The sequence below is a fragment of the Geotrypetes seraphini genome, chromosome 2, assembly GCF_902459505.1.
Source record: "Geotrypetes seraphini chromosome 2, aGeoSer1.1, whole genome shotgun sequence".
NCBI lineage: Eukaryota > Metazoa > Chordata > Amphibia > Gymnophiona > Dermophiidae > Geotrypetes > Geotrypetes seraphini.
The window spans coordinates 131087896-131100609 of record NC_047085.1 but is presented as its reverse complement, the minus strand read 5'-3'; positions in this window follow the sequence as shown (position 1 = coordinate 131100609).

Sequence of the window (12714 nt, the reverse complement as noted above, 5' to 3'; positions counted from 1 at the left end):
CACGAAACAAACATAACTAAAACTTTTTAAACAATACAACATGAAAAAGACATACATACAATAAAGTAACTATAAATAGTACTGAAAAAAAATCCCTTAATGCAACTGCAAAGTAGCCTGTTTCAGTAGGTTAACCATGCTTCCATGCTTCAAGTGCTTAAAGCCCTTTAGCAGAAGGGCCCCCAAATTACCTGCCCAAAATCACAAGAAGTGTCAATGTAAATGATGGGGAAATGTGAAATTTAAATCCTAATTTTTGACTCTTTGCTCGCACAAGTGCATTCTTTCCTAATTAAAAAGAAACATGCATTTTAAAGTTGCATAGCAGATCACAACATGTTAAACTATTTTATTTTATAATTGTTTGAAGAAAAATGTATTCAATGGTAACAATGCCTGGCTTGTTTTTAGTTGCCACTGTAGGGGGAAAAAAAAACCAACAACCAGGCACACTATCTTGATACGGAAAAACTTACATTCAGCAATTTGCTTAATTTTATTAGAGATATGAACTTATAAATCTGATGTTCCAAAGACTTTGCTCAACTGGTTTTATACATAATCCCTATTTGTCTCTATTTTGGTACTGTAAAGCAAAAATAAAGAAATATTGTAACACCTAGGTTTGCTGTGGAACTCTGATTTCATTTGCCTTGCAAAGACTCAATTAAAGTTGGGCTCCATTTTAGTGCCTACAGCCTGGCTGCCCTGGGTAGGTCCACCCTTACCATCATAAACTTAGCAGTGTCGGGCCTGGCTAATACCTGGATGGGCAACCACCTGGGAACACCAATTGCTGTAGGCTGAGGGGCACATACAGGTGAAGGCAATGGCAAACCACTCCTGTACTCTGCCAGGAAACAACACAGGGTGGATTACACAGGGCTCAGTGGCATAATCTATCCATCTGTTTAAGGAGAAGGCCAGAGCCTTAATTTCTCTTATTCTGTACTACCACTATTTTATTCAGTAACATGCTGTTGAAAACAAGAAAGGCTGCATTGTGACTCTTTTCTGAACTTACTGAAATGTGCTTTTACCATACTGTTTAGGAGGCAATAAGCTTTGTCCACTTGTAGAGCATATTTTGCACACAGGAAATGGCTGTTATAAAATGTTGTGTGGTGCAGCACAACACCACACCTGATTTTATGCAATCTGCATGTAAGAATTCCTGGGGTGTACTTGGATAGAGCTGCAATGTACATCCATGTTGTATAAAGTATGTGTGCACACACAGAGTATACAGTATGCACATACTTACACCTAGAGAATGACACGGTGACAAAATTCATCACTGTTCCCGTCCCCGCGGATAACCGCGGGAAACCATCTTCATGTCATTCTTTAAGGAGAGAGGGAAGAATCAGAGTATGAATGGCCACAGCCACTGACCCACAAGCTTTGCTTTGAAGAATGCTGGTGTAGAAGGATTGAAGTTGAGATAGACGCTACAGAATGACAGTCTCTGGTATCCAGAGCAGATATTGTGATGTCATAATGCCTCATTCCACCAGTGCCTAAGAGCCAATCACATCAATGATGTCACAATGGCTTCATTATCCTTGGCTCACATAAGAATCAGAGTATGAATGGCCACAACCACTGACCCTCAAGCTTTGCGTTGAAGAATGCTGGTGTAGAAGGACTGAGGTTGAAATAGACACTAGAAAATGACATGGGATTATTTCCAGCGGTTATCCGCGGGGACGGGAACGGTGATGAATTTTGTCACCGTGTCATTCTCTACTTACACCTTCTCTACACCAGATGTAAATTAGCCTGAGAGGATCTGTGTGATACTGAGGATCATTGTAGTGACCTTTTTTAAAAAAATAAGACACATAGGGCTCCTTTTACAAAGGTGCGTTAGGGCCTTAATGCGCAGAATAGCATGCGCTAAAATGCCCCGTGCGCTAACCGCTATCGCCTCCTCTTGAGCAGGCGGTAGTTTTTCGGCTGCTAATCCAGTGCGTGCGCTATAAACACTAGCGCACCTTTGTAAAAGGAGCCCATAGGTGCCTATACTGTCTTTATAAAATATTACTATCAAAAGAATCTCCCAGAAATGAATAATTAAATGTGATACAAAATCAAATTGGATCCTAGAGTACTCGTAAATATACACAAAGGGCTAGATTCAGCAAATGGCATTCAAAAATAAGCACTGGGAAAAATCCTTGCTAAGCACTATTCTATAAAGAGCACTCCGGAAGGAAACCTGCTGTAAATTCCGCCGTGCAAGTTGGGAGTGCAACCCCCAAATTCTATAACACTGCACCTAAATATCTGGAATGCCCCTGACTCATCCATACCCCTCCCATGGCTATGTCCCCTTCTGGGTTTTATACAGTGTTATAAAATAGGGCATAGGGCAGACATGAGCATAAATCCAAATTAGCGCCAATTAATTCTTAAAACCAATATTAGTTGTTAGCACCCAATTAACTATGCATGCATCTGGGCTCCTCACCCAAATTTGGGTGCTCAACTTTGGGTGGCATATATAGAATCTGGGAATAATATAATAATTGGTGTGAAAGGATCTGCAGCACTCTGCTCGCTGCTAACAAAAGTCCAATTTATTATCATCGGAAAAGTTCTTGTGCCCCCTATGTTTTTAGTCCTTATCTCAGTGCAAATAAAATGATATTTATCAATGCTTCATTCACAAGATTTCAGAGTATTCACACAAACTTTTAAGTACCAACAGGTAAATAGTAGTTGTAAGTTAAATTATACATGCCTTTTCACACCAGAACAAAGCACAGCAAAAAAAAGTAAAAAAAAAAAATTAGCACAATGGGTCCTAAAACTTGAAGCGAGGAACAAATTTTATTGGAAGATCCAACACAGGCCATATTTCAGCAAACTGCCTGCATCAGGGGTCTCTGAATGAAAACATAGAAAACATTGATATGTAAATCATAAATAATTCATGCCTATAAAAATATGACAAATACTTTGGATAAAACATACGAATTAAATGCTCATTTTACAAAGCCACATTAGCGAGTGCTACGCAGCAAATGCACAGAAGCCCATTCAATCCCTATGGGCTTCGATGCATTTACCGCACCAGCCCGTGCTACTTGGCTCATTAAAAAAAAAAGGCCCTAAAAATATCATGCAAAAGTAAAAATGTTAAAATATTAAAAGGATCACTATATAAACAACAAAAGAAAGCTCTCCCTTTTAGCCCCAGTAGATCATCCACCACAACCCAACACAGTGAGCTACCTCATCAATGTGTTTTCCCTGCTTATTTTGTCGGGGAAAGGATTATTTATCTGATCCTTCAATTCCGCCCATCTCTTACATCTTCTTATACGCTCCTTCTTCCTACTCTATAACCTCGCTCACTCAACTGTCTTCCACACCTTCCCAAATCTAATTGATGTAACCTCGCTGTACTTACAGCATCTCTTATTATATACCGTCTCGAACTGAAAACGTATGACGGGATATAAATAAAGCTATTATTACTATTATTATTATTATTATGGAGGTCTTATCAGAAATAGAGGGAGGGGAACCAATTCAGTGCCAGCACCTGAAGCATTTGGGGGGAGAGCACCCCCACCCATGCTTTCCCAAACCACTCCTATAGACTATCTCCAGACCATCATAACTGGTGGACATAACTTAATTAATCACATCAACTGCCTCCAGAGTCTACAAATATTTTCTGTTGCCAGCCAAAATAGGCAGATTCACATTCCCTTGAACAAGAATACCCAACAACTCAATATTAAACAGCATGGTCAGCTACTACTTTTTTTTTTTTTTCAAATTCTGCGGTGTTTACATATTTTACATATATTCAATACCTGTAAATATATATTACTAAGGTGATTAGCGCAGGCTGGTGCAGCAATTGCACCAAAGTCTTTTAAATCCCTTTGGGCTTTGGTGCAGTCACTGCGCGGCATTTGCTAACACCGTTTATTAAAAGGGGACTCGTGTTTTCTTACTTTCTACAGTATTATGTTGGATCTATATGAAAATAAAACTCAAAAGAAGGCAGCAAATAGGGGATACTTAGGCTCAAGTGTGAAGAAAAATGGGATATATAAACGGTGAACTCAAACAATGGATGGATGCTATTAGGTGCATCTTTTCTGTCTTTTGTAGCAAAAGCCCTTTTGAAATATTTTTTTTTTTAAACCCAGCTTATTTATGGTGGGGGAATTGACTCCTTAGACTACTGCAACTCACTACTCTCAGGCCTTCCGCTTAGCCATTTTGCTCGAATTTGGCTGCACAACTCATATTCCGGAAGAGCCGCTTTGCTCACGTTACCCCTTTCCTAAAGTCACTTCATTGGCTTTCCATCCATTTCCAAATACAATTCAAATTCATCTTACTGACCTACAAATGTACTCACTTAGCTGCTCCTCACCATCTCTCTTCACTTATCTCCCTCTATGATCCCCACCATGAGTTCTGCTCAGCTGCTAAGTCCCTCCTTTATGTGCCCTTCTCTTTGGCTGCCAACTCCAGACTCCATCCCTTCTGCCTTGCTGTGCTGTATGCTTGGAACAAGCTACCTGAATCCCTATGGCAGTGTTCAAGGCCCAATTAAAAGTCTACCTCTTCGAGAGTGCTTTCGACTCCTAACTTCTTTCACCTTGGGTTCTACATCCCCAACTCTATATGTCATGTCTGTCTGTCCAAGTTATATTGTAAGCTCTTCCGAGCAGGGACTGTCTATAAATGTCAAAATGTATAGCGCTGCGTATGTCTTTCAGCACTATATAAGTGATAAGTAGTAGTAGTAGTAGTAAGGAGTTAACATTTTTGACTTTGCATTAATTTTTCAAGTTGTGTCCCATCTAAGCATTCTCAAGATTCAAATTCAGCAACCTTTGGAATTTGAGACAGTAACAATATCAGGCTTCACTGCCACCTTAAAGACACATGAAATTGGCACCTTAGAGAAGATCCTTAAATGAATTACTCAAGTAAAGCCAAAGTACAACATGTGTAAAGCCAATGGGAAATATCAATGGAAGAAAGGTAAGAGTTAAATATTTGTTAGAAATTACTGAAAAATAGGCTACCACGATCAAGCCAACAAGCATTGCATATCTGTGAGCTGCATTTAAGTGACATTGCTAGTGTGCATTTTCTTGTGTGAATTGTTGGCTCCCTATCTGCCATCGCATACAGTTCAAGATCTTATTGCTGACCTACAAGTGTGTTCATTCTGCTGCCCCTCAATATCTCTCCTCGCTTCTCTCTCCTTATATACCGTCCTCAGATAAGTCACTCTTAGCATTATCCTTCCCCTCCACTGACAATTCCAGACTTTGCTCCTTTCATCTAGCTGCCTCCTATGCCTGGAATAAATTACCCGAGTTTGTCCGTCAAGCCTCATCCCTTCCCTTGTTTAAAAGCAGACTGAAAACCCACCTTTTTGATATAGCTTTCGATCCTTAACCCTGCTCCTCTGCCCTCCAACTCAGCCAGCTGATTAACCGTTCCCCTTAACTGTATCCATGACATCTTGTTTGTCTGTCTTGCCTGTTTAGATAGTAAGCTCTTTCGAGCAGGGACTGTTTTCTTACTCTTTGTGACTCTGTGCAGCGCTGCGTGCGTCTGGTAGCGCTATAGAAATAATTAATAGTAGTAGTAGTAGTAATTTTGTGACAGGCTCCTAATTTGTGAAGCCAGAACATACATAATTTGTACCAATTTTCAAAGAGAAAAAACATACATACTGTACTTTACCTTTGAAACTGCACACGTTTACACCTGTTACCCAGTATGTACATACCCCCCCACCCCCCACCTTTTTATAAATGCCAACATGCTCATAGGAATAGAATGGGCAGCTCGGCATTTAGCTCACACTGCTTGGCAGCGCAACTTGATAAAAGAGGGGAATAACTTTGAATTCCAAACCTTACCCCAGAAATTCTTAATCTGGGGTCCATAAGGTCTGTGAATTTGAACGGGGAAAAAATTACAGCCTCTAACTGAAATTTAGTTCATGCAATAATGGATGTAGGCAACAAAGTATGTTTCTAGACCCCCAAACAGTTTGTTAACCTCAATATTGGGGGGGGGGAGGAAGTTATCCACATGGGCCACTGTTATATCAGGTTATTTTACCACAAGTTGGATTATTTTACTACAGGTTCTCATTGTATTACATAGGGCTCTGTGCTAAAATATTCCAACTTGTGGTAAAATAAACAAATTAGACAATAGCTCATGTTGATAACTTCCCCTCTACATCTCACTGTCTAAGGGCTCCTTTTACAAAGCCACAGTAGCAGCTGCTGCTTCGGTAATCGCTCCAACACCCATAGGGATTTAATGGCCATCGGAGCGTTTGCCCAGCGGCAGCCGCTATTGCAATTTTGTAAAGGGGGTGGGAAGGGGTAAATTATTATGTTCTAAAAGAAAATGAATCCTTAAGTGTGGCTATTATAATTAGATAGATCACAGATTTCAACCTTTCACATTTATTAAAGATTCAACCTATATGGTATGAGCAGTGAAAACACTGGTTTATTTTCTCAGTTCAAACAACCAAATTCTTCATAGGTCCCAAGTTTTTCAATTTACTTTTTATAAATGTTTGTTTTCACAATTATTTTACTTTAATTAACAAGAATGCACTTATCTTCTAGTTAAGACTTTGCAAGGAAAAACTTGGAACCTATGAAGAATTTGGCTGTTGAAGAGAGAAAATAAACCTCTGTGTTTCAGCTTTCTGAGGATCCATCAAAAAAATTGTAATGATTGATAAACAACATTAAATGCATATAGGTTGGATCTAAAAAAATGAAACCAGAGTATACCCCCCCCCCCCCCACACACACACACACACACACTTTAAGAAAAGATCCCTTGCATTCCAAGCGGGCAAATGGAACAAATGCCTCACAGCACTCATCTCCAATTCCCCCCCCCCCCCCACCAAATGTTCAGGAAGTCAATCAAAACCTACCTTTTTGATAAATTCCTCTAACTTCTCCCCCCCCCCTCTTCCTTGCCTCCTCCTCGGTCCTTGACTTACCTCAGACTCTCGACTCCTCCAATCCTGTCAGCCACCAAATGGCTTAACAAAATGGATCACCCTATCCAACTAATCACCCCTTCTTCATTACCTCCCTTACTAAATGCCTCTGCTCTGCTTTATCGAACTCCGCAGTATATATCACCGCCGTGTGTAACACTACTGTATGAACTCCGCTATATATATGCGACTTACAACAAATGTAACTTCTCTGCAATAGTAACCGACCTGAAAAATAACTTCACCGTAAATGTAGCGTCGCCGAAAATGTAAATGTAGCTATGCCAAAAAAAAAAAAATGTGTAACTTTGCTGTAATGTACAGTCTCTTCATCTGTTGACCGCATAGAACTTCCATGGTAATGCGGTATACAAAAATAAAAAAATAAAGTTAAAAGTGTAGAAGTTTTTAGTGCTGCCCGGTGCGCTGAATGCTCTGCTCCGACAGTCATAGAGTTCCTATGAGCGTCAGCGCAACATAGAGCATTCAGCGTGCCGGCTGGCGCTAAAAACGTCTTCCACGCCGGGGGGGGGGGGGATAACTAGTTGCATGAAACACTGTTTATCTCAGAAAGTGTGTAGTTGATAATGTTCAACACATATTTGCTATTTTAATATTGTGGTAACTGTTTCTGAGCCTAATTGGCTTCCTTTGTAATACAATCTACATTTTATTTTATACAACTAAATATATTTTTCAATTCTTAGTATGTAATATGACTAAGAGAACAATATATTTCTGTATTTCTTTAAACATCTTGTATAGGATGCATTAAAATGATAAATAAATAAATTTAAAAAAAATATATATATATATATTTCTGAGGAGTGCATAGGTTTTTACCAGACCCTCAAAGGGGTTCATGGCACATAAAGGTTAAGAACCCCTGTCCTACCCCAAGTCCGCCCTGGGTACATCTCTGCTCACTCTGTAAATGTGGGGAATGGCATCATACGCATACTTCTACCAGCATATAATCCAGGGAATTTACAAAAAGTGATATCTGAAGAGGTGCTGAGTGAGGATCTGCTAAGGGGAAGAAAAACTCCTTTGGGATATCAGACCTTCTGGCATTCAAACTTGGGAAAAGGTAAACTTGGGCTTCAGTAGGTTAACTCATTGCCCTTCTCTTTTACTATTTTATAGTTCAGTACACTGCTTTTTCAGCAAAGTCAGTTTAGGCAATAGTGTACCCTTTAGAGCAGTGTCTTGCAAACTTTGCAAAGCCGCAGCACTCTAAATGGGGTGGCCACAGCTTGAGGCATCCGTATGCGTGCCTGCATCAATGTGATGACATCACGTGCATGCATATCATTACGTCGATGTCTGCGCATGCGTGAAGACTCTCCGGACGAGGCCCTGAGCTGCCAGTAGGGGTGTTAGAAGGGAAGAGGTGCAGAGAGGAGAGGCGCTGGCGCCGGTTGACTGCCTACAGGATGTGCCTCTCACCGCGAGAGGTACGTCCTGAAGGCAGTCAGCCAGCATCTCACGGCACACCTGGAATCTCTGGCAGCACAGTTTGCAATTCACTGCTTTAGAGTCTCGGTTAAGGTTTTATATAAAAAGTGTTTTAGTCTAGATATAGTATTTTAGATTGCATTTCAGAGCATAAGGTAAGATCTGATTAGGGCACAGGTAGAAGTTGAGGAGTTTTTGTATAGTGTGTAATTCCCATCCTCCCACTGCAAGGCTGATTTTTGACTTATAGGTTCTTCACCAATTAGGAACATGGCATTGCTTTGGTAGGAGATATTCTGGTTTTTCTTTTTTTTTTTTTTTTTTCATCAGATGTGAATCCTTTAGCAACCACAGCATGGGTGGGAAATATTGTGTCACCAAAGCTGTTGCTCAGGTTACAGCTTCTGTCTCTGCAGAAAGAAAATGTTACCCAAACAGAGGGAGTGGTTCCTTGTGCAAGCTGCTTCAGCTTGAATCCCTCATGAAGGAAGTAAAGGAACTATGAGAGGAAGTGGCAAGACTGAGAAGCATCTTTGAGAATGTGAGGTATATTGATGAAATGTTTCATGTGGCATCAAAGATTTTCAGCAGTGAGGAAGAGGAGGCTGTACTGAGGGTGGACAGCTGAACTCAGATTTCGGGACCCTGCAGAATTGATAATGTGACTCCATCTACTCTTGAACTGAAAAACCGGTATGCAGCCCTGGAAGAGGAGGACATAAGAGCATCCTGGGGAGATGATTTGATGTACAGTGCTATGTACAGTATGTCTAGTAGCACTACAGAAATAATAAATAGTAGTAGTAAGGACCAAAGCTCAAAATCCCCAGTTGCTGGATCCGTAACTACTAGGAGGTATAGGTCAGTGGTGGTTGGTGATTCCCTTCTGAGGGGTAGAGAGGCATCCATCTGCAGACCAAACATGATGTCCCAGGAGGTATACTGTCTGCTTGGTGCCAAAATCCAAGATGTTATGGAGAGCTTGCCAGACTCATCAAGCCTAATGACTATTACCCAATACTGCTTATCCATGTTGGCATTAATGACACTGCTAGGTATCCCTCCAAATGTATCAAAAGTGACTTTGTGACTCTGGGAGAGGTGGTGAAGTAGTTAGGTGTGCAGGTGGTTTTCTCACCAATCCTCCCTGTCGATGGAAAAGGCCAGGGCAGAGAAGCCTGCATCCTGGAAATGAAAGCAGGTCTTTGTGGATATATTGTCGAGAGCGTTTTGGCATCTTGGACTATGGGATGATTTTCCAAGGGCTGCTGAGCAGGGTTGGTGTGCATCTTTCAAAGATGGGAAGAAGTCTTCAACATAAGACTGGCTAATCTACTAAAGAGGGCTTTAAACTAGAATTGTTGGGGCAGGGTGATCAAAGCCCCCAGGTGAGTATAAGCCCTAGGCAAGTGAATCACTAAATACCTCTACACAAATGGGAAAAGGGGGCAGGGTCTGGAAAGCAGTATATACTAATGCTTAAAGTATGGGAAACAAGGTTCCGGATCTAGAGGCTGTAATGGAAAAGGCTGAGTTGGATTTAGTGGCAATCACAGAGATGTGGCTCACAGAGAACCATAACTGGAATATGGTTATACTGGGCTATAATCTGTTCAGAAAAGACAGGGTAGGAAGAAAAGGAGGGTGAGTGGCAGTGGCGTACCTAGCATATGTGGCACCCAGGCCCATCATTTTTTGACACACACACCCCCATCTATATCAAAAATATGATTTTTAGTAACAATCCATATATTGCACAAGAGTGTACCTAGGAAAAGGCAGCATCTTAAACACTGCAGTGAGCACTAGAACACCAACACATACATTGTAAAACTAAACAAGCCAGATCCTGCACAGTCAATTGATCCTGTAGTCAATGCCAACTGAAAACTATGTCCTTTTCATACACACAGAACAGAGATACACCCTCGCCCAATATGGAATAATCACTAACTAAAAATAGAAATATGTAGACAAAAGTTAAACTGAACCGTCAAGAAACCAGACTCTGCATACAATGCAACACCACACCACAAAAACAGTGACACATATCCCCTAATACTGTGCAAAATATAAAGACAGTAGATGTAAATTTGAAAAAACTGATACATAACAATCACCACTTTACAAATTAACAAATAAAAATAAAACAAATGAGAAATAAGAAAATACCATTATATTGGACTAATCCATTTTTCAATTAGCTTTCAGAGGCCAAATCTTTCTTCAGAACAGTACAGTATACTGCTGTTATGGTTTCCTGTCCTGAGGAAAGGGGTTTAGTCCAAAAAATTGCCTTATTTCTATTTCCTATTTATAAACTTTTATCAATACAGTTACAATACTACTTGATTCTAAGTAAAGCAACAAAAAAATATTTCTCTTTTCTCGTTTCTGCTTTAATCATCTTCTCTTTGCTCTCTTCTTTCTATACAGCGTTTGTCCTCTCTCCTTTCCATGCAACATCTGCCCTCTCTTTGCCCCTTCCACCCAGCTTCTGCCCTCTCTCTCTACCCCTTCCATCTACTGTCCACCCTCTCTCTCTTCCATATGGCATCTTCCCTCTTTCTATGTCCCTTCAATAAACTGTATATCTGAGGTCCCTTCTCTCCTTTGCATGATTCATTTCAGCTTCACCCCCTTTCCATTTCTGTCTCCACCCTCTCCCCTATGCTTTGGCATCTCTCTCTCTTTCTCTTCTCCTTTCCTTCCTTCCTTCCTTCCTTCCATGGTGTGATATCTCTATCTCCTTCCCTTCCCTCATGCCATGGCATCTCTTCCTCCCCCTTCATGGTCTGGTATCTCCTTTCCTTTTTTCCTTTCCCTCCCATGGACTTGGCATCTCTGGTTCCTCTCCCTTGTTTTCCTTCTCCCTCCTTCCCTCTCTCTCCCCAATTGGGTGCTGCTGCTGCAGCATTTCTCTCCCCCCTTCCCTGTGCAGCAGCAGCATTTCTCCCCCCTTGCCTGTGCAGTATTTCTTCCCCCCCTTGCCTGTGCAGCAGTAGCATTTCTCTCCCCCTTGCCTGTGCAGAATTTCTCCCCCCCCCTTCCCTGTGCAGCAGCATGTCTCCCCTTTGCCTTTGCAGCATTTCTACCTCCCCCTTCCCTGTGCAGCAGCATATCTCCCCCTTGCCTTTGCAGCATTTCTCTCCCCCCCTTGCCTGTGCAGCATTTCTACCCTCCCCCTTCCCTGTGCAGCATTTCTACCCTCCCCCCTTCCCTGTGCAGTATTTCTACCCTCCCCCCCTCCCTGTCCAGCATTTCTACCCTCCCCCCTTCCCTGCCCAGCATGTCTGGCCAGTTCCCCTGCTAAAAGCCGCGGGCGTCTACACCTCACCGATCCACGGCTGCGTCGGAAACCTTCTCTCTGACGTTGTGACATCAGAGAGAACGCTTCCGACGCAGCCACGGATCGCGCGAGGAGCGAACGTCCGCTGCTTTCAGCAGGGGAGCCAGCCAGAACCTGAGCAACGCCGGTGAGCACCCGAAGACACCCGTTTACTGCCACTACTGCTGGTTAAGGAAAGGCAGCAGTGGCAGAATAGGGAGGGTGGCCGGCTGTGCACCCCTTGGTCATGCACCCGGGGCGGACCGCCCCCCCCCCCCCACTCCTCTCCTTGGTATGCCACTGGTGAGTGGCATTACATGTTAACATTGTTTAAAGCCACACAATTTCAGGATCTGTAGGGTAAGGAAGAGGCATTGTGGGTAGATCTGAAAAGAGGGAATGGAAAATGTATTTACATTGGTGCAATATACAGGCCTCCTTCACAGACAGAAATGGACATAGATTTAATAGAGGACAATCAAAATATATCTATAAAAGGGGAAGTACTACTAATAGGTGATATTAATATGCCAGATGTTAGATTAGGGTATCTCAGTTGCGAGATCTCCTAGAAGTAGTGAGATCCTGGATTCTCTACAAGGAGTACTGTTCCATCAGTTGGTAATGGAAACCATGCGGGATAAGGCCATATTGGACTTAGTGCTTACAAACAAGGAAAGTGTTTCTGATGTTACAGTGGATGATCATCTGGCATCCAGTGATCTGCATGGTGTAGTTTAATATTAAGACAGAGTTAAAAAGGGCTCATTTAAAAGTAAAGGTTCTAGACTTTTTAAAAAAACTTTGTTCAGATGGGAAATTATGTCAAGGAATTGTCTGGTTGGGAACATCTAGAAGAAGTAGAAAAGCAGTAAGCACAACTGAAAGCTATTATAAG